Source organism: Stegodyphus dumicola, chromosome 3 (genome assembly GCF_044657685.1).
Source record: "Stegodyphus dumicola isolate Sdum_Otavi_A_Nest chromosome 3, ASM4465768v1".
NCBI classification, from domain to species: domain Eukaryota; kingdom Metazoa; phylum Arthropoda; class Arachnida; order Araneae; family Eresidae; genus Stegodyphus; species Stegodyphus dumicola.
Genome location: NC_140770.1, coordinates 44093585 through 44118074, shown reverse-complemented (window position 1 = coordinate 44118074; position 24490 = coordinate 44093585). Strand labels below are relative to the sequence as shown.

The window sequence follows — 24490 nt, the reverse complement described above, 5'->3', positions numbered from 1 at the left end:
CTTTGTTTGCCTGCTTCAATTTAAAGTAGAAGATACTATGGTTTAGGACTGTTGTTCCAGAAATAGCAGAATTCCTCTTTAAATTAATCTTCTGTAATCTTGAAACGTTCTCCGCTAATTTGAGCTGCTATAGTTGTGTCATTTTTATTATTCGGTTTTATTTCATCTAATTATGCTCCCATTTCTAATAAGACTGCGCAGAATGTTTATGCTACTCAGGTAAGAGCTTCTTTCAAACTCGAAATGCAGAACGAAAGAAACTTTTTAATTCAGAATATCACAGCTTGAGATTGCTCTATCCAGTCTTTCTATTTTCTAATTAATTTAGAATAGTAATAGCAAAGAATTAGGATAAAATGCAAAACTGAAAGTTCACATTCTCAGAATTTGAATGCTGATTATGCGTATTTATTTCTAAACTACATAGATTTTAGTACGTTTAGCTATTAAAATTTTATTTATATATTTAATTCTGAATTTAGTTATGTAATAACATATTTTACTCCGAATTTGAATCAGTGCATTTAGTTGAGGTCAATTACATTCCATATGATTCTATTACTGAATATTCTATAACATCCTCGAACACTAGTAATTCGATTTGGGTTCAAATTCCGATGAACTGGTTCTCAGCATGGACGTTATCACGGTTTCTTCATGCGTAGCAGGACTATATTTTCCTTAAAAAATTCCTTCATGACGGTATACATTCCCTGAGGCTAATAACTATCAGAGTTCCACAAAATGTAATTGCAATCAGTTACAATTATATTGTTTTGTAATCGTAGCATTAATTGAAAATAGATTGTAATTAGATTATGATAGATTGTAATTAAATTGGATTGTAATTATTATTATGTTAATTAATTAATTAGTGCAAATATATTGTAATTCTAATTAGATAATGCAATTACTTGCATTTAAACTGTAATTATAATTACATTGTAGTTGTGAAATCTAATTTTAATAACAATGTAATTGCAATTGCATTGTAATTATAATTACGAAGAAATTGTATAATTTAATTAAAATTGCATAGTAATTGTGAAATTTAATTACAATTACAATGTAATTGCAGTCACATTAGTTGTTACATTTTCAATGTATTAATTCACAACGTATTAAATTAATTTCAATGTATTAATTAATTTCAATGTAATTCACAAATTATTACATTTTCAATCTAATAACTAATGCGACTGCAATTACATTAAAAATGTAACAACTAAATAATTGTATAATAAATTGCAATTACAATGTAATTCCAGTTATATAATCTGATTACAATTACAGCGTAACTGTAACCGTAACTGCAATTACAATGTAATTCTAATTATATAATCTGATTACAATTACAATGCAATTGTAACTGCAACCGCAATTACAACGTAATCGTAAATGCATTAGGTAATTACAATTATGTAATTAGGAAAGTAACTGGCCCTGATAATTTTAATTACATAGCCTTGAGTAATCGAGATCATAATTGAAAATTACAATAAATGACAGTATACCGGAAACAGTCCACCATTTCGGATATCAAGTTGTTAAATAATACAAAGGAATAATGACATATAAGAAAATTAAATCCATCTCGACTCATCCTGCTTAATTTCTGCCTGGAATTGTTGCTTGTAATAGCAACACAAATTACTAATGAATCCTTTGTTAAATAATAGATATATTTTAGTAAATTGGGTAAAACCACGAAAATGCCTATCCAGCCAGGCCGTTCGCCGAGACTTAACCCAAGGTCGAAATAATAATGTTAGTGACCTTTTCGCTCGCTAGGTCGCTGGTGGACGTCGAATGGCAGAAAATTGCCTTATATTCCATTCGAGATCAGCCTGCATAATTATTCATTAAAGCCTAACTTTCAGTAATGACATTCACTATGAAATAGGTCTTTATTAAGTATAACTCGTATTTTAAATAAATAATTAAGAGACATATTTTCAATCATAGTTAAAACATTATATTTTAATTGTGGTCGAACTGGTTTCCGTAACTTCAGCTAGAAATAAACAGGCATAATATTATTAAAAGAAGTGTCTGAAGATGACAGTTGCCGGCAAAAGAAAAATGAAATTATTATTCTATCCAAGATCATCCTGCTTAAATAATGCTGAACTGCAGCTTCCGCTAATGGTATTAACAATGATATAGGTCTTTATTAAATAAAACGCATATTTACAATAAGTAGTCAAAGTGAGCTTTGCTGCAAGAAAATTGCTTACGCAGGAAATTTTCGGATAAACATAAATACGTCTACATTTGTTAAGCAAAAGTGTCAGGTGATTGATTATTTAATTGAGTTCGGCAAAGTATATAAGGCTAAGGATGTGTTCGTAGAGAACTTTTTAAGGGAAACTGTTTTTTTTTTTTTTTTTTTTGTATTTTCTTGGAAAGAAAACCACGATGATACCTAACATCTAGACTGTTCGCTTGTATTTGAATCCGAATTAATCTTCAACTATTATAAAAGTCTTAACTACTCGATTACTACTAAACCAGAAATTTTATTTCTTTTGCAGTTATATTGTAATTGTTTTACTGCCATTTTATTATAACTGCAATTATAATATAGCTGCTTTAATTATAGTTTTGTCTAAAACATAGCTGCAGTGCCTTATCAACTTTGTTCAGTCAATAAAACGTAGCTTAAATTTTAAAAATAAATTAAAGATCTTATGCTTTCTCAACGACAGTATTTTTATAAACTGCTATAGGCGCGGGTACATGAAAGTTTAATTACGATCTTAATTTCAAGCACTCACAGCACTATCGAAAGCTGCTTCTAGATTATTTACGTCCATATTGCCATCAATTTCAGAGCCATGATCCTGTCTAAGAACTTTGTTTTTCGAGGACAATATTATATCATAAGTAAAAATAATGCGCTTTCTTCAAGGTGTAATAAACCGTGAGTGCTAACAAATTTGATTGTAATTACATTTTAATTCTAGTTAATGTACGTATACAGTATAATTATAACAAAGGCTATAATTTTATTCTAGTTGTAATTATAATTTAAATTTAATTATAATTCATACAACTACAATTGCACTGTAACCGAATTAATTATCTACAATTACAATTACACTGTAACTGAATTATCTGCAATTTCAATTATAGTGCAACTAAATTAAATTACCAGCAATTACAATCACACTGTAACTGAATTATATGCAATTACAATTATATTGTAGTTGTACAATTTAAAATAGGATCACATTGTAATTGAATTAGTTGTAATTGCAATTACACTAATAGAATGAGCTACAATTACAATTACATTGCAATTGTGCAATTCGTAACACAATTACATAATTAAAAATTGAATTAATTGTAATTACATTGTAATTAACTGGTTTATAATTACAATTACATGGTAATTGAACTAACTGTAATAGCAATTAAATTCTAATTGCCCGATTTTTAATTACATTTACATTGTAATTGAAAGATTGCAAATTACAACTACTTTTTAATTACAAGTAATTGCAATTATAGTTCAATTAATTACATTGTAATTAATTACACTTAATATTATACTCCCCGATATATAACTACAATTGCACAGTAATTAAAGGATTTCAAATTACATTTGCATTGTAATTAAAGGACTTCAAATTACAATTGCATTGCAACTACAAGTATACATAAATACAGTTACATCGTAATTGAATTATGCTCACTTCTGATAGCCTATATATTCTTTGCCACAATTGAATTTATCCAAATCTTTGATTTTCCTGTCATATTAGATTTAAAAAGCAATTATTAAATAACCAAATATTAAAAAATATTCAAATTCAGTTAAATAACTAAATTACTCTACAATATTAAATCTACTAAACAATTTAATATGGTGGAATAATGAAAACTAAGATAGGTTCGTACTTAATTAGATAAAAAAATTAAGAAGCAAATCAAAGGCCCCTTTCTTCCCTAGTCTCATTAAATTTGGGTTTCCATTAAAAGAATTTTCTTAACTACTTGGGCAACCTTCTTATTATTCCTTTAAAACTTTAGAAGACGTTAAAGTAGAAATAAGTATTAAATTTTAATTTACTAGATGCTGAAGAGCTTGTCATCGATTTTCAAAATAAAGCCACTATTTACTCAGTACAATTGTTAGTTAATTAAATCTGGAAGCAATTTGACTAGTTTTGTGACTTGAAAGAGAAAATAAAATTTGGATTGGAATTTTAATCAATTTTGAGTTTCCTTTTTTTTTATTAATTTTGGTGTAAAAGTAATGCAAATTTTCCATGTGATTTCCCTTTAGTCCAAAGAATTTTTTTCTTATTTTGACAGACCTTTACGATGAAGCTGTGGAAATCAGATATTTCTGTCCTTATAATTACAATAGAGTAGGAATATTTACAGTAAAATTGATGCATACAAATCTGTTAAATTTATTAAAATTTTTGGGTATATCATTGTTAGATATTCTCGTGTGTTTGTGGAGACTTTTAAGATTGCTAGTTCGGGAAACGTGAAAATTCAATTTTGCCATGACTGGAATTCAAACCGCAGATCTTCCTTTTGCTAGATTGATGAAGTAATATTCAAAAGAGGGAACATGTTTAAATCCTATACTTACATAGTTCTTTCCCACATTTAAAGGGCGACATAAAAAAGACAACACTCAACCAACCAAATCCAAATAGTGACCAGTTACTGACCACCCCAATTTTAATTTGCGCTCTACTGTAGACATTTCAGTCTGGAAAACGTGAAAGCTCAACAGTTCTCTCGCCGGAATTCGAACAATAGATCTTCCATTTGTTAACAGGATATGTTACCCACTAATACTGTACAGTCATTAGGCTTGTAGAGCCGGAAAATACGAAAAGGTCGCAGAGCCCTCTTCGGGATTTCAACTTCGAACCTCTCGGGTTACAGCCCAATATGCTTTCAAATTACACCATGAGATACTCAGTAAGGTAAGAACAAATACCTTACAGAACCCTACAAAAGAACACATTACGATAATGCGTTGATCTTCTACAAGATTTACTCGCCAGCGGTAGAGTAGTGAAGATGTTGAACAATGGTAGTTCAGCCTGGGGTTCGTATCCTATGAAACGAGCTGGCTGCATAAGTGTTTTCGTGGTTATCACCATGTGTAATGTGTATACGAGCCAATTTCCCGTAGAAAGTCTTCCATGTATCCCTTCCCTTAGCCAGGTAGCGCTGGAGTAGTTTGCCATAATCAAATAAACGAAACAGTCTACAAAATTTAGATGAATATACACAAAAATCTGTATATGGTACAGCGAAAATTATCAAATAAAATTTGTGGATAGCTGGAATGTGACCTTTTTCGTTGCAGAATTTCATTTTTAGCATGATTTCTCTACCACATAATTAAAATGTAGATTCTGAGATTTTTTCTCGAGAAGGTCATTATTTCAGTCAAAACATTTACGTTTTCAAATGCTCCACGTTTAAAGGTTTTAACAAAAATCGTATTTAGTACAAATGGAATTTCAATTCCATCTCAATTAGAGCACCTTAAGTTCCTATCATTTTTAATTTATTTCATTTTGAAAGAACTTTGACCTAAATATACATTTTCATATTTTATTTTATGTTAAAGGCAGAATATTATGAATACTCTCTGTAGCTTTCGTTCTATTGCTGAAATACTTTTTAATGAAGAGATTTGCCGAAAAATTCCATTATATTCCTCAAGAAATATTTCATGAATTATTTCAGCTTGATAAACTTAATTCGTTGGAATCTTCTCGGCATATTCCTTTCCTCAATTGCACGTTAATATAAGAGGATGGATTTCCTAAATCTTCTTTTTTTCCATTGTTAAGCACGATATTCAAAACGTTACTTTTCTTAAATTCATATTTAAATATTATGTTGGTGAAAAATGTGAAAGACATATTCCTATAATATATGATTTATTGTTGTAAAAAGCATAAACGAACTGCCTAGCTCAGAGTTGATAATATTTCAAGGAAAACTGACTTATGGGGATAATGTTTACGATATACCTGTAAAATCACAAGATTAAATAAGATTTATTCGTGCTTTTTATGGAATGCAGATTTGATATAGGTTAGGATGCTGATGCCTTTTGCACAAAAAATCTAAAGAAACATTTCGTGATTAAATTTGATTTTGATGACACATTCACACAGTAAATATTTAACACTAAGAATCAGTACAATGTTTTATAAATATTAATTTATTTTATAAATAAATTAAATTAATCTAACCAGGAATTATTAATATGTCCTTGTCGCTTATCTATCCAACTAAAAGTATCGAAATCCTTTCAAATTTCTTTTTCAAATAATAAATTCCTTCCAAACGAATAATTTCCAGAAGACCTTGACTGCTTTCTTCTAAGTTAATATTAAAGTTACGAAGGTCTACTAATCATTTCTAACTCTAACATATTCAACAGCTATAAACAAAGTTGGTTTTTAGCCTCTACCATAGTCCTCTACACAACAGAACGAATAATTGCATTAGGCACAGATATAAATGATTAAAATTAGCAAGTTCCTCTCACAACCATAATACTAATAAAATACAAAATTTCCGTAACCATAAAATTCCGTAACCATAATATTTCCGTAACCGTAAAATTTCCGTAACCATAACAACCATAAAACTAATAAAATCCGAAAGCTTTCAAATTTTATATTACGCCCAAAGAGGTGTTTGTTTAACGTTTTGTGTGTTGCCTTTATCCATTAAATATCATGGTCTTTGCACTTGAACCACATAAAATTTAATTCAACAACAATTTCACAAAATATTTAAAAAGAGCATATCTTTAAAATTTCCGACTGACAGTCACAAGAACTAAAGATGAAAATGTTTTTTCCCGTACAATGTTGCCACTGCTCGCTTTGAAATCGATGAGTCTGTTAATAAAAAATTCTTTAAAATTTTAGAAAATATGAAATATATAATAAAACAAATTCGAAATTCAAAATTCGGGCTTCCAGGTGTTCATGCTCGGGTGAAGGATTATGTTATTCAGAATTTTATGGCTGTATGTACCGTCGTTTTTCACAATGCGAGAAACGTACATACATTTATGCAGATTCTTCATTATTTAATTTCTTTAAACGTAATACACGGGGGGGGGTAATATTTGATGGCAGCAATTTAAATAGTGATTTGCTATTTCTAGTGAAACGTCACAAAATGCCGTTTTGAGGCCAGTAGCCCTTCTGGGCTAGCACCCTTTTGGGCTAAAACCATTTTCGTAAATCTAAAACTTTCTTAACTTTTTCTAAATTTGTAACATTCTCAATTAACCTGTAGAGATTATTAGCCTATTCAGGGTCTGAAAACGTATGAAATCAACTATATCCTCCCCGAGATTTCAACTATTTATCCTCCATTCGCTATCTGAATATTCTAACCTTTAACGTCACAAGAATATGCACTGGAAAAATCCATAGTTCACTGCATTTTCTCTCAATCAAAAAACAACTGGTTAAAAGATCTAGCCACAGTTGCCCACATCCATGTGGTGGTAAATTACCGTTTGTTACGTTTTATGTAAATGTAAATTGTAAATTTATGTAAATTTCGAAATTGTGTATAAATTTCGTTTGATATAGCAAACAATAATTTTATACTGTAGACTCTTACTAGAAAATATGAAAAACAGCAGTTCCGTCATCGAGATTTGAAAACCCGAATCCTCCAGCTGAACGTGTTCAACACTTATATTAAGAGAGCAAGCTCGGGTAAATGCGATAATACCTTACAGACTGAAATTTTAAACGTCTTATATTAGAACTTACAAAAAGGGAATATATAGACTTATATAATTTTAAACGTATTATATAAGTCTATATATTCCCTTTTTGTAAGTTCTTCATTAAATAAATTATAAATAATTGCAAATTTAACACTAAATGTATTTAGAAATTTTAGTATTTAAAGACATAGTATATATGAATATCATATTATGCCAAGAATTTTAAAATTGTATACTTTTACAACAAGAATAATTCGTTCAAGTTGCAGAGAACCAAGAAAATGCAGAGAAAAGCGAAGAAAAATAAAATTAGGTTTTGCTGAAACGAGGGATAATAAGCATCTAAATTAGACTGAATGTGACTTTGACCGCTGAATTCCCCATACTCTGTCCATCAAGTCGGAGTGGGTCTTTGACCCCTGGCGCATTCCTCCGTAGGATAGACCCTGAGTCGACAAGATTTGACACCATCCGAATCTATTGGTCGGATTTTCTCACAGACGCTTTTATCCCCATCCCGAATCGATATTCACCGTTGAGTCATGACTGGTGGGTGTATCTTTTATCTTCATGAATCAGAAAGACTCTTTCGAGATGTACGGATCCCTTAACTATGAAAATGGATGTCTAAAGCAGTTTCTCCCAGTTGCATTTCTTTCAAAATGTATTGGGTAGTCCTTGCAAAGAAATAGCCTTTGAAGGCATATATCGCTGAGTGAATGAGTTTTGTCTTAGGGCATAGAATTTAAACTTTAATTTGGCATATTATATTTGCAACTGCCTTTCTATTTTTGAAACTTAATTTACTATACGCATATTTTTTAAAATACCACGAACTTCCAATTTTCTCTATATTTTTAAAAATGTTTCTTAATTTAAGCACATATCGAATGATATGAAATTTTATAGAGTACTGAACAGACAACTAAGCTAGATAAAAGCTTTTTAGCCTCGGTTAAAGAGTTAAGCTAAATAGTGTCTCTCCCTAGTAGCAAATTTGTAAGGCGTTATCGCTTTCTCCTTTCGTTTTGTTGTGATGTGAAGTAATTAGCACGCTCAGCTTGGAAATGGAAGATTCTTGGCTCGAATATAACTGCGAGAACACCCGAACTAAAATGTGATGGACAATACTCTTCGTCACTTGGACTTGGCTCTTTCCGCAGTAGCTCTTTGTGTGATATAAATGATGTAAGTGGTTGGCGTGTACAGCTAGCAATTAAAAGATCCGCGAATGGAATTTCATACAGTGCACGCTGGATTTCTCGCATTTACTGTTTCTGAAAACTATTTAACAACCTTAACAAAATGAAAAACTTTTAAACCAATTTAGAGAATTTTAAGAGCACGGAATGAAGCATATTCAAATTAATAGCATAACAATTCATACATTGTTGACAATTGCTCAAAGTACTAATGCATTCAGATAAACGATTTCTTCCTTCTTCTTTACATACATGTTATTTAGCAGTATCAATTTTTTTATTATTATGCATCAATTTCTGCAATACGTTTCTTAGTTTCATATTTTTTTATTATCGAAATACACGCCTGTGTTTTACGTTTGTTTCCAATGAGCAGAGTTCAGTTTTAGATATTATAGATTTGAAAGAAACATGAATAATGATTAAATGGAAAGCTTTTGATACATTCGGCCTCATTTTCTGTTTTTATCTTTGATCATTGTACAGTTGTTGGTTAGATGATTATAGTAAAGTTCATTAGGGCTACCTACCTAAGAAGGAATGCTTCGAGAGCCGAACCTGGGAAACTAATACTTAGTGAACCGGCCATTGTTCATTCTTTCAGCTGTTAGTCATATTTTTAATTCATATTTCTAAATATTTCCATGAAATAATTTATTATCAAATAACTTTTTATCATTAAAATATTTTCTACCAGAAGTTATGCTTTCTTCCACATTTTCTCGCTTTGTAATATTTTCCGAACTGTTCACGCTGAAACTAAAAAGATAATTTTATTATACCGACAATTTTTTCAAGTAAGAAACGCGACTGGAAGAAGAAGCCAAACTTTTCTTTCTTTAAACAACGATTATTTCGCATAGCTGCATATTTAAAACGCATAAATATTTGATGATTAAGAACATTTCTGGAGCAAGTGAAAACATAGCGGCACGTTTAGCTTCAGCTGTCCTGCAGACGAGATGCTACTTCGCCACGTTTGCTTTCTCGTGCTACTAACTATGTCATTATCTAAAAGATGATACTCTATATAAAACTTTGGTATGCGTATTGCGTCCATGTGTGATGAAAAATACGTTTTTGATAATTGGTTCTTATCCACCAACAAAAATGATATTCAATTCGGCCACGTCTGTCTACAAGTCTTTCCTTGGAATGTTGTCTTTCTAACTACTTAGTAAAGTCTCTCCAGGATATAACGCAGAGAACCGTCGTCAGTCAGTGGCAGATTACTCCAAGTCGTCTTGTAGAGACCTTATTTTGTACTAATCAATTATTTTTTATTTTAAGAAATTTTCTTTTCCCTTCTGATTTAAGTTTTCTTCCAGAATGCAAATTTAAATTAATTCCATTAGGCACAGATACAAATGATTAAAATAAGCAAGCTCCTCTCGCAATCATAATACTAATAAAATATAAAATAAAAAATCTGAAAGCTTATGACGTAAATGCAAATAAGTCTAAATGAGTTCGGAAATAGTATTTATGTAGCAAAATCTAAGCGTTTATATTAGGAGAGTTAATTCTGAATTTATGCTCCGTGTTTGAAAGTAGCTATGTAGCTAAATATTTTCTGCTATCCAATTACTTTAATTTATATTAATATTCTAGACTCAGCTTTATTTACTATGTGCAGCTGGTTAAACATTTTAGATTGAATAGGAACCAAGAGACTTTCATAGATGACTTTTTTAAGACTGGTATTCGTGACATACTCTCTTAAAAATATATTCATGATATGGTCCAATTGCTGCGTCTGAGTATACATGACATGTTCAGCATTGAACGTATTGATAGCATGGGCTCATTTATAGCGTAATTAGCCTTGAAGTTCAGGAAGTTTGACCCGTTTCATCACGCAAAGAAGTGAGTCAAATCAAATTGAGCTGCATGTGATGATCATTGCTCTACAAAAGTACAAAAGCAGATAATTTTTAATTCCTAATAAATTATGAAAAGCTGATGAATGCAGCTCATTCATTTGCCAAAACCGAACACGGGACAAAATATCAGCATTCAAGGATTATGCCTATTTAGTAGTTCATGAACTAAACAAAGCAAGATATCCTGATTCACTAAAGAAAATTCACTATTGTATTGGTGAAAGTTTAATTTCGCACTTCATTTTACAAGTTCGTATAATAATTAACACTCATTATATAAAAAATATTTTACTTATAGTTAACTAATTCAATAATTGATTGAATCCAATAAAATTTTATACACTGCAAATAACTTTTCTAAAGTTAGTTTATTAATTTTAAAAACATATAAATTATATATGGCTTTCATATAGTTAGTTTATTCTGACCGTAAAATTCCTGACCAGTGACCAGCAATATAATTTAGTTGGCTCGCGTAAAATATTTGATCTAAATGTTATCCCACCCACATTTTTGCGCTGACTCCTAACCTAAACTTCAGACGAAGACAACAGCGTAATAAAACTTGACGGATGCGTGGGTTATGTTATTACACTATAATTCTTTAAAAAGTCAAGGAACATAAAAATTAATCCATAGGACACCGACTAAGTCTTTTTTATTATAAGTATACTGCACATTTAATAGAAATCTCATTTCCAATGAGACACATTTAATGACACATTTCCCTTTCTCATGCGAAACCAATTAATCTAAACGTTTGTCAAATGAAATTGCTTAAATTATCACTCGACTTTTCCGTAGCCCAGGATTCTGGCGAAACTTAAATCCATTAAAGCTAACATTGTTACACAAACGTTCTTAATTACAGACTAAATGAGGCAGCTCGTAAAGTAATAAAAACAAACTTGACAACCACTATGCGAATAGGCACATCAAATAAACCTTTTCATGACTATGAAAATGACTATTTATAGCTTTCTGTCTGAAAAGAGGGTGGGAGAATTTCGTCAAAATTCCTCTTATTCCATGTCGTTTTGTTGTTGGAGTCACACATGTTGCCATGGAGACGATTAGAAGAGAACTTCTAAGCTCGTTAGTAAACCAAAATGGAGGCCTCTGTGAAAATCTTTTCCTTAGTGATGGTTCTCGTCCGAAGCAAATGGAAACAAAAGACCTCTTTTGAAAATAATTGGTAGATATGCGAACGGGTGTGCTTCTGCTCGGAACTGATGAGGATTCTAATTAAAGTCAATTCTACGTCTGTTTATTCTTACCTAGAGAAGGTAAACAGGTTATTCTGACTGCAATAGGTAATTGGCATGCTTAGCTTCATTCAGGTCAAGTTTTCCAAGTGTATTTTCCTCCAGTTTGAAAACATATAAAATATACCTTAAGTGATATTTTCTAAGATAATCATTATGGTAGTGAATAAATTTATAAATAGTTAGATGGGAGAAAAGGCAAAGATTTTTCCCAATGATGGTCTCTTTATTTATAATGAGAAAGGATTCAATGAATCGAAGGATGCCTACCAGAGAGTTCCTTAAAGGAAACTTATCCTTTTCCTACTATATATGAATAACATCAAGAACATGATGTTACCCTGTAATAACATCACGAATCTCCATGCAGGTAATCTTTCAGTCTCAGGAAATCAAATGTGGGATGGACTATTAGCACCCAGTTCTCTTTTCCCTTCGAGGATTGGCGGGTTTCTTGCTCAAACGTGAAATTCATATTTCGATTAATTATACTACATATTCCTGAAATATTCAAAGAAAGCAGAACTACGTTTACTAAGCTAATATAAAAAAACATTAAAATTCTGCAAAACAAATTTATTTGTTCATTTCTACAATTATCTACTTGATGCTATATCTCATCCATAATTTTGCACTGGCAATTTACTTGTTATTTGCACCGAGGAGGGAAAACTTTTTATGAGAATAAATAATTGGAAATTTCTGTAATAATGAAAAATTGCACATAAATTAATAGATAGTAAAACTATACTGTAACCGATTTTGAAACTCATATTACAACGAACCTTAATATATACAAATTTTCATGCGAATTTATAAGACCAGATCTGTGACGTTTATTATCATTTAAAGTACATTCACCTCTCAGCTACTTCTGAATGCAAATGAATTATCCGTGCCCAAGAACATTTTCCTGTATATTATCTGTACTGCCACTTCATTTCTTCAGATTTGCAGAAAGAAATGCATCTCTTTTCTTGTCACTATTATTTTAATATTACAAATAATTTTGCGACAATATGATGCCATCAGGTTTTAAGGATTCTTATGTACATAGTCTAGTGTTCATTAATTCATAAAACCATCAAAAATGTAGCCCAGCATGTAAGTGCCATTATCTTTATCCCTATTATATTTCAAGGAAATTCTAAAAACACCCTTGTGATCTTAAGAGTCATTAGGTTATTTTGAAGCAAAAGACATGAAGAATGAGCAATGCCTCGCCCGTACTCGAACGTGGACCTCTCGAATAGGTGTCGAGAACGCTTCCAATTACACTACGAAGGCATGCGGAAAGAAGAGAGAAAATACTTTATGTATTCCGCCTTTTAAAATGAAACTGGGAATTAGGGAACCCAATCGCCAAATCCTGGTGGTGACGAGTTACCGTCCACCACCTTTTAGTTCGAGTGTCACTTGTAGAGACTTGAAGACTTTTTTTTTATGCAGGAGGTGACAAAATGTGCAATACCCTTGCCGGACTCGACCCTGTACCTCTCGAATACGCGCCGAGTGTGTTACCGTTACACCATGAAGGATGCTGGAAAGGAGGGATAATATATTTTATAATCTTAAAACCTTAAATTAATAAAATAGAAAAGTATTCATAAAAGGGTGGAGGCAGTGCAGTTTTTGGCACATAGCGCCAGAATCATTATACAAATAGGATTTAAGATTATTTCAATTTTAAAGTTATTTGCTAATCTTTTTTTAATAAATTGTCCTGTTATGAAGCTAACGGCACTTTTAAAAAGGTTACTTTTCTTTCTAAGTCAGTACCTGATCTTCATAAAGATGCTCATACCTCTATGCTGGTTTACTCATGAAGTTTTCTGTCGTGAATAACAACGGCTAGCCTAGATAGTGCAGAGAAATATGATCTCATACAACGATAGCAGCGCCCTCACCTGAAGTAGAAGTTAGATGTTAGATGCTAGACCGGAATGGTGGAATAAGCCATAACCCTTTGATTAGTAGAATTTTCCGTATGTTGATTAAATAACTAATTAACTGTATATATTGTAAATAAGTATTTAAATTAACCTTGTCGAATATACATCAAATTATAGATGTAGATATGATGTTAGAAAGATTGATTATAAATAAGGTAGAAGTTTCGCATTAGAATTTAAAACCCCCTTTCGCGACAGATAGAAATAATGGGGTTCCGTCAGCGTTACTTGCGAATATTTTTTTCGAACTTCCACTAGAACACTTTTGTGTCAAGGGAGCAGTTTTCGAAATCGGAACACTATTCATTAAAAAAAGGCTATAAAATCGCTCACTTAATGGTTATTTTTTTATCATTCTTGTTTTGATTGTTGGTGAACGGTAAGTTTTATGATTTATGAAAAATGCATTTTCGATATTCTAATCTTAAAATGTTTAATAGTAAATATATAATGATCGTAAAAATAAATCAGTTTTGAAACTTAGCCAAAATTTTGGTAGATAAACTTTGACATTTCCGGAATATACTTCCCTTGGAAAAATATTCCCTGATTTATCCCATGTTACCTAAACCTTCGCAAGAATTGAAATTCTGCAATGATTACTTTTACCATTAAGAGAAAGCATATTGTAAAATCCGAAAAACCGCCCATAAACTAGCATAGAAATTAAATTATTTTATTTAATGTATTAAATTTCGAAATCAAATTTTGAAATAATCATGTCTAGATTAATAGGTATACCAGTTTGCCTGGATATCCTGTGCAGTAGGTTTCCAAATTCTGTGACTTTTCTTTTCTACATTTGTGGAATACACGCACTGATAAATTCTCTTTCCTTTATAATTATGACTAACACAAAATACATTAAAAACAAATAATTATTCTTCATTAAGAAAGAAAGCTTTTCTGAGCAACATTCATCATGTATCAATCATTTAAAGTGTCATATTACAGCAGCAGGTCTCTTGAATCAGATCATATAGCAATTCATAGGTATGTGGGTTTAAGCTGTAGTTGTTTATTGTTGCTACTGCCTGCTTTATTGCATAGAAACTAGTACTGGGGAAATGTGTGTGTGTGTGTGTGTGTGATTATAACAAAGCCTCGAGGGCTATCTGCCTAAAGGGAGGGATGCCTTCGGGGAGGACTTTCTAAGGGAAACTGGCTCGTATACACGTTACACATGGGGAAAACCACGAAAACGCCCATGCAGCCAGCCCGTTCGCGGGATTCGAACCTCGGAACGAACTACCAGTGTTCAGCGACTTTACCGCTCGGCCGCTGGTGGGCCCCAGTACTGGGAAAAAAACAATATATTTACTTCAAATATTTTACAGTATTCTGTGAAAGTTCCCCGAAGATACTGCCAATAATGCAATCGATATTTGTTGAATAACCGGAAGAAGAAGATGATATTTGTATATGAAAAGCTTAGTTACGAGAACGATGATTTTGTATTTTCTGACATTACGAGGTCTATGCATCATCAGTTCACCACGAAAGCAAGTTACACTGCTCGACAAAATTTTATGAGCAGTGTAATACGCTTTCTACAGTTCTACTTCCAAATGATAACTCTTCTTTTAATATATGGCAATAATCTTGAATATTCCTCGGTCTCGGTCAGCTGACTCAACTGTTCCTGTTCTAATAACTGATGCTATGATGAATGTGCAACTATGACTGCAAGAGGAGCTGCTGGAAATCACAAAGCCCTATATTGTTAATTCTAACCATATATAACATTTCTTTATTTTTTATACTGATAATACATTGCAATGTTTCATGTTACTTGCATACCTAAAGTGCAAGCTGCACATCGTAAAATACGCACATATTTATAGAAATTAAAGACCATTTAAAGGTTGAAATTTCCAAAATTGGTTTTAAAATCTGAATATAAATACTTGTTAATGATTCTGAAGCATTCAATAATAAGTACTACTCTTTTGAAGTCCCAGAAGAATTAGAGAACAAACTGAAACATCCATACAAAAGTCCTATCTTCATAGAGAATGTTTATATACTTTTTAATTGCTACTTGTCAGCTTTATCAGCAAACTCTCATTCAGGGTTGTTGCAAAGTCTGTATCTGACTTTTGTACATGCAGCTAACTGCTCTCATTAATATCATTGCGTGCATATCTAAACTTTAGTAAGATATATGATGAAATGTTTTCTTGTATTTAAAGATAAAAGTGAAAGAAATATAGAAAATATATTCCTATATCTTATGGCAATTTACGTACATAGTAGGCATTTTTTCAAAATTATTATAGTGATGGAAAAAGAATTTTACAGCGCTTTATTTCAAAGTAGAAATAATTAACAACTATGTTTCATACTGAAAGGGAAAATAATCGGATATTAATAGTCAGTATGCTAAGAACGTAATAATTTAATACGTTTTAACCTTCAAAACATTGACTTCATGCGTAGGTTTTTTTTCTTCTATCTATGTATGAAACGAAGTAATTTTATATAAAAAAGGATAAATAAAATATATAGCGTTTACAGTATTTTAAAAAACATTTCTCTGAGATAATAATCATGTCTAGATTAATAGTCTATATTAATCATGTCTAGATATAATTCCTTATAAGATTTCAGTCATTTACGAATGTATAGTTCAACTTTTCCTTGTTTCTGTATCCCTCGAAACGTTAAAATTTTAATATTTTTCTCATCATATTCGAGACGAAGATTAATTGAATTTCTCTAGAGAAACGCTCAAAATACTTCAAATAAATCCTAAAATATGTTTCGTGTTTCAAAGGCTAATTTAAGTTTTCAGCGAATTCTATATTTTCAAAAGTAAATTATTAAATTATTTTGAGACGATGAATCCTTGAAAGACGTTTAAGTTGAACTTTAACAAAAATGTTTCTGAATTGAAATGGTGTTGCTTACTCAGCCACTTCAGGAGAAACGAGAGAACTGTTTGAATTTTAAATTAATCTTTTTGTTAGAAAATCCTTCTTAAGATGAACCGAATGAGTTTCTTCCTCGCATTAAACAGAAATAATCAGATAAAAGAATAAAAGAGAAATAACTAGTATACAGAACAAATCGTCTTTTCTAAGGAACTTATTTATTTCCATTACGAAATTACATATCTTAGTTTAAAGTTGTAAAGCAAAATGTAGACAGTATAAACCAATTACTCTGGTTTGCCAGTTAGCCAATAATTTTATTGTCTTAATCACCTGTTCATTTTTCTATGTCAGAAAGTGATGTTTGTTGTTAATTTATTTACAGGATTTTAATTTGGGAAGGAGTATTAATTAAGCTAAACGTAACAGAGAAGAATTCATGCTTTTTAAATGCTATCATTTATTTTTAATTAATGTGCATATAAGAGAAATATTTAGTAGAAAATTTTGGGATAGAACTAAAATTTCCATTAAAAATTAGTCAAATAAGCTACTCTAGTTGTAGAATTAAGCTACTCTAGTTGTAGAAATAATCCGATTTAAACAAAGAATAAATTATAACTTATAGCGATACTGGAAACGAATTTAATTCATTTAGAGATACCAAGAACACATAACTTAAAGCAATTTTGCTATTTACTTACAGAGAATAAAACTTAAGTAGGATGAAAAATCATCTTACGTGGAACACACTAATTAGAAGAATCTGCTGTTTAACCATTATCAGCTCAAATGCCTAATGTCTCTACAGTGTAAGGTGTTAACCGGAAGAACTTTGTCTTGTCAGCACAAATGCCTGTTGTTAAATTAAACTGTAGAGGAAAATCTAACATATGTATACTAGATACTATAGGTCCAAATTCTAATCTAAGTATTTACAATTAATTTAGAAGCTATATTTACGCAATTTAAAAATGCTTTAAAAGCAATTATTTATTTGCATGTTAATTACGAAAAGTATCACCAATGCAATTACAGAATTCTGAAAGGTTTTTGGAAAATGGATGGCGTATAAACGTAAAAATATATTAAAGTAACGTTATTATACCTTACAGATTTTTTTCGAAAAAATAATACATATATTTAATAGAAAATGAATGGTTTGAAAACATGTTGAAGTAATATCTTAAAGTCAGATGCAATATTTAATAAACTTACTTTAAGAGATGAATGATTATTCAATTATGGCAAAGCACACGATGGCTACCTGCCTGAAGGGAGGAGTGCCTTCGCGGAGGACTTTCTAAGGGAAACTGGCTCGCATACACGTTACACATGGGGAAAACCACGAAAACGCCCATGCAGCCAGCCCGTTCGCGGAATCCGAACCTCGGACCGAAGTACCAGTGTTCAGCGTTTTTACCGCTCGGCCGCTGGTGGGCCTAAGAGAAAATACACTTATTTTAACTCAAAGATGAAGTGAACATTTAAATATTTCTTTTAATTTGTAGTAATATCCAGAATATTTAGTAAAGTTTACACGCTTTTTTGTCCTGAAGCAGAAATTCCAAAAATATTCTTTCAAATATAAAATGTCTCCAAAAAGACCATGGCTTGCAGATATAAACACAACGACATTCAGCGTACAACAAAACTGGAATTAATAAAATATTCATTATTTTTTAGAGTTAAATATGGAAAGCAACACACCGTTAGCGGTAAATTGAAGAAGATATTCAAGAGCGTACATAGTGACTTAAATCACTTTCGAATTCAAGACTTTTATACCCAGTTTAGGGACAGGCAGCAAAGTAAAAGCTACCTAAACAGGAGCTATATTAATTAATGGTTATTAAATAGCACTAAATGAGTAACCAGAATTAATTAGTGAATTATTATTAGAAAGAAATATGTGTTATTATTAGAAATCTAATTATAAAAAAGTTCTATTGTTAAAAAAACAGCACTTCAGATTAAATGTGTTACGTGTTGCTTAACATATTAATTCTGTATACTTCCCTAAAAGTTTATGCTTAATTCATTAATGCATGACATTGTGATAGTTGTAATTTTTATTTATTCAGGTCTCATGCAAACGTTTGAATTCCTTTCTCACAGCCCACACACCAACAGCGCTGAAATAATTTTCATGCGATTTTGTACTGTATTTTAAAAACTTTTAATTTAGAACATTTAACCTTGAAAACATATCTAAGATCAAAGAAAATCACGCCTGCAGTCATCGTTTTGTAACATCCCGTAGAGTTTAATTTTCTTAAACTGAGCTTTTTTTTAAAAGTTTGTTTGTACTTTAATGCTCACAAATTGGAAAGAAAACACCCTTCATTCTTCAGGCATTTTTATCCCTTCATAGCTAAACAAACTTCTTATTCTAAATAAATTCAGCTTTTTCTTACCTAGTTATGCTGCAGAGCCTAAGGGGGGTCCCTGTAATGGTAAACAACAAAATTGAAGAGGGACTGGAAAGAAAGAACCCTGGCCTCGTAATCTCCATCACCACCATCTGTTGTTATCCGCATCCGGAGAATCCTTGAGATGGAAAGATTTATTTACGGAATGTAACCTCAGGCTAACGGCAGCTTCCTTATCACTGACATCAACTCAAGATGGAAAATGTTTTGCTCTCTTGTTTTCAGATGTATTTGTCGTACTTCTTAATATCAGTGTATTTAAAATTTAGGAGACATTATGTAAAGTAGAATCAATTTTTAACAATTTATACTGTAAAAAAAACTTCAATGCATCGGAATAAATATTTCATTTCTTATCTTGTCAAGAAAGTCCTAACATTTATCAAACAAGTAACTTAAATATGACTGATAACATGTAAAATATTTTCCATCTTTTTGTACTTTCTTAACTTCTTTGTAACTTAGAGATTGTTTGTTTAATTGGATATGACAAATCATACGATCGTTAACTGCAAGACGGTTAAATGGTTTTAGCTGTATTCAAACCTTAATCTTCAAGTACAAGGCTATTACAAATGATTCTTTTAATTTCAGAATATTGTACTTAACGTATTACAAGTACAATGATAATTGACGCATGGGAAGAACCCTAAGCTCATCAGTTTTCCCCCTCGTACTACAAATATTCTGCTTCCGTCGTATTGTCCACAAGACATATTCCAAGCGATAAAACAACACGGTTCTTATTTTTGTAAAACTCATTTGTTAATGGTCTAACAGAACCACTGAAGCATTCCCTGAGCTCTCTGTCCCTGATGTTAGTGACTTAAAGAAATCACATGACATTTGATCAGACGACCCGAGTGAGGTCATGCTAGAACACGGAATATTTGAAGTGTGTGAGGAAAACTTGATGATTTTTCATCTGTATAATTATAAGAATAGACGACTGTATGATAACTATTTCACCATTACATGATTTAACTAGAGGTTTTCATTTAGTGACTATGTGTAACAATACATTGATTTACCGCAAGTATGTCATTATTACGTGATTTAATCACGAGACTATTACTATATGACATTTGTAATGTGAAAGAATTTTGTAATGTGATTATGTGTGAAAATTTACGATCAAGAATCTATTACGTAACTATATATAACAATATATTAAAGACACTAACTCTATTACGTGACTTATTCACGGGACAATAATGTAATTATGTGACACTTAAATGACATATGTATAAGAAATACTAATGCATATTTTCAGCAACACTAATATCTCGTATAACTATGATACTGTGCATAAATACGTAAATATAATTGTATATAGATATATAAATATTTACCTTATAAGCAAAGCGTTAATGTTAAAATTATGTAGTATTGGTATAGGGTTTGGTATTATATTGTAACAAATTACTATAGCAAAATTTTTATTGTTGTATCAAAATTATACCAGAATTATATTATACCAACTATATTGCATGTACGTATAAAATGTATTATACCAGTTTTACAGTATCAGAACTGAATTACAGACAAACTGTATACCGTATTTCCTCGAGCACTTTTTCCCTTGCTTTGTTAACGCGAGTTTCTGAAAATTAAAAAAACAAAAATATTCGGATAATTTTCCCTTCTTCAGTGCGTTCAGAGAACAAGCTGTACTAAATTTTAATACGATTTCGTGCATGTATTCCACGTGTTTTCATCTTACTAGCAAGGACAATCCCTGGAAAACTACCTGCGAAAGCCACGCCGAGCATTTCCTTTCTAACTGTTGAATTTCATGCCAGCCCAACACAAATACCTACCAATCACAGCGAAGCAAACACAAAGTGACATTCAGTCTATGGTTTCCCTGAATCAACTGCACCTTCCCCTTCTAGTTATTTCTTGATGGTTTGAGGCCTAAGGAGTAGCAGAGACAACAACAAGAATGGGTAAGATTAAATTTACAGGCAGGTAGAAATTAAGATGTCATATTAGGTAATTGTAATTGTATTAATATTACTAAGTATTCTTATTGGAATATAGGTTTCTTTTGAAGAAAAATAGTTTGTGATAGCAGCCTGTAGTTTGACCATGACTACTTTTCATTTGCTATGTTCTTACTTGGAACCACAAAATTAGTAAAAATATAGCGGAGATGTAAGAGGAAATACTATATATTTTATATTATTTTAAATGTAACCATATGTATTTGCCAAACGTATAACAGAAATCAGAACAAACTATGTCTATTTTACCAAAATTCTTAATATTGTATCTAAACTATATTTACCAAATATATTGTACCAGAATTGTATCATACCAGTTCTTTGTGCGAAAACTAATAGTAAGAATTTAACCAAATGTTGATTTGACTATAACCAATCTGTTTAATAATATTATATAGCCTTGTACAATTATATGCGTACAAATTTTAAATTCATAATTTTTAATGAAACACATCCCACCTTCAAGGATGCATTCTGCAGCATTTTACCTCGCTCTGCTGCAAGTTACGTGAGTCTTACCTTTAACTTCTACGCATTTTTCGTAGACATTTGCCCAATCGCTGCTCAGCATTAGAACACGGACTTTTTAAGCTTATACATATTAACGCCATCTAACTACGCATTCTCTTTCTCCATTTCGCCTTCCTGCTGGAAAAGTATCGCTTAGCTTTTGCTCCCTTGAATAAAATGCAAACTGGGTGCCTAAAATTGTAGGACACGTTTAGTACTCCTATAATGTGTGCTAAACGTGTCCTACAATTTTGGACTCTACAGTGTCTAAAAATCAAGAAAATATAAGCTAAGAAACTCGTCTCAAAAATAAATTATGTTTAAGTGCGAAGCTGGTCGTGCTTCTTTCCAAAATTTCATCTGGTCATCCACTGCAGTGCCTACGCCAATCACCCACGCAGCAGTTTTCTCCGCCATGAATAAAAAGTGAATTAGTTGCTTCCTTCATTAAGCTGTCATCTAATATCAAGTTATTTACAATAAAATAAATCATTACATATATATATGGATATTTTTAATAACAATAAAGTTGGAGTTGGCGCTGCACTATTTAATCGTATGGTACAGCAGTGAAAGGGATGCATGGTACAAATTTCTTCCTTCACTTTACTTCTGCAGTGGTTCCAGATGTGATAAATAAACGCAAATTAATTTTTCTTGCCATGTGCTCTTGCATCCGCATCTCTCATGGTATGATAGATTCCAGAACTCATGTTTCCAGCACCCATTCCCTATTATCATCCTAATAATTATGTGATCAAATGTCTGATGGACGAAATAGAGTTTAGTTGTATTTCTAACAACTAGCAAGCATTTGATCACTTCAACATGCTTTTGAGAAATATTTCATGAACCTTTTTCACCATCGTTAGACCATTCCTTCCGTTATATTTTCCAAAACTTTAAAAATACATGCATAGTTATTTAGATTTAGATTATTTTTAACGTGTTTTGTAAATTAAACAACAAAAAGTATAGACAAAATTGATAAATACCAAAATTTGAACATAAGAAATTTTCACAGTCGTAAGCTAAAGCTAAATACTTAACAGCTACATAAGAGGCTTACCTCAGTTCCCCCTAGAATTATGGCATTTCACACTGTTTGAGAACCCCTGTGGTAGAGTGATGGTACTCTCACTCTATCACAGGATTCTCCCGTCACGCGCTCGCTCATTCCATATAGGTTTGGAAGCGTTTTCAGCAAGATTCTCATGCCCTCTGATGGAGCACCTTCGACAGCAGTTCTTTCCTTCCGACTACATCACCTATCCTGTGAATAGACTGTTCATGGACTATGACTGCAACAAGGGCATCTTAGAGATAATGAAGCAAGTGATGGAAAATAATTATATCCAAGAAACTACAGATTAATGTAAAATGTAGAAAGGCAGCCTAACCGTCAGATTGCTAGCAACGACTAGGATGACTTCCTAACCCTGTAGTGCCATTAACTTAGTTTGACGGAACAGGTTAAGTAAAGTGGCCATATATCTTAGGTTTGGACAGATTCGGATAAAGAAATGACAGTTGTATTCGCCTGTCATTAATACTTCTGAAACTGTTTCCATCAGTTATCCCAATTTAAAAGTTCATAATATTTCATATTAATTTAAAATACCGCATTTTCTCCTCGCCTTTTCTGCATTTCATCTGAAAGATAGACTCATTTACAAATTTCTTCCTTCACTTTACTTCTGCAGTGGTTCCAGATGTGATAAATAAACGCAAATTAATTTTTCTTGCCATCTGCTCTTGCATCCGCATCTCTCATGGTATGATAGATTCCAGAACTCATGTTTCCAGCACCCATTCCCTATTATCATCCTAATAATTATGTGATCAAATGTCTGATGGACGAAATAGAGTTTAGTTGTATTTCTAACAACTAGCAAGCATTTGATCACTTCAACATGCTTTTGAGAAATATTTCATTCTGCGCTGTGCACACGCTGGCTATTCTTCAATTAGTTATTCCGTTTTAAAATACATTTATTTAGAATTCCTTACTTGGTAGAACCATCCGCCTATCAAATTACAGAGGTTTTAAAAGATCGCCTTATCTATTCATGCTGTTACCCTTTTTATGACGTCTCCGTACTTAAAACTGTTTAAGAAGAGTAAAAGTTATTGAATTTAGCATATAACCGATTTATATGAAATCGAACCCACTATGGCTTTGATTTTTGTCAGGGAAAGAAATGCGATCAGTAGCATTTTGATTACATTAAACGACTTACTGATTATAAAAAGCAATGAATTTTCAATGAGGTTGAATATTAAGAGGATGCTTATACATTTCGGTAACAATATCTGAAAAATAATATTAAACGTGATCATATTAAGCGAGGGCTGCTGTATTATAGAAATGGAAGAATAGGCTAAAAAGTAAGAAATATTTTACAATGATTTCATTCTTCGCGTAAAATACCAATTGACTTTTCTTCTGCTATAAAAGATAACATATCTTTAGTTCTTAGAAACTCAGATTGTTAGCAATATTCTACATGCTTAATTTAGCACATTTTTAATACGTTAAGGCAATTAAGCAAAATATGTAAATTAATAAACTGGCGCCTTTTTAAGAAAAACTGTTTATATTTGTGCAGTTTTACTA

General features: G+C 31.6%; 1 protein-coding gene across 1 annotated transcript in view; it reads right to left on the bottom strand.

Annotated features, from left to right (window-relative positions):
* Positions 1-24490, bottom strand: part of LOC118198837 (ankyrin repeat and fibronectin type-III domain-containing protein 1-like) — a 1134269-nt gene that overhangs the window by 1032978 nt on the left and 76801 nt on the right. The window lies entirely within an intron of this gene.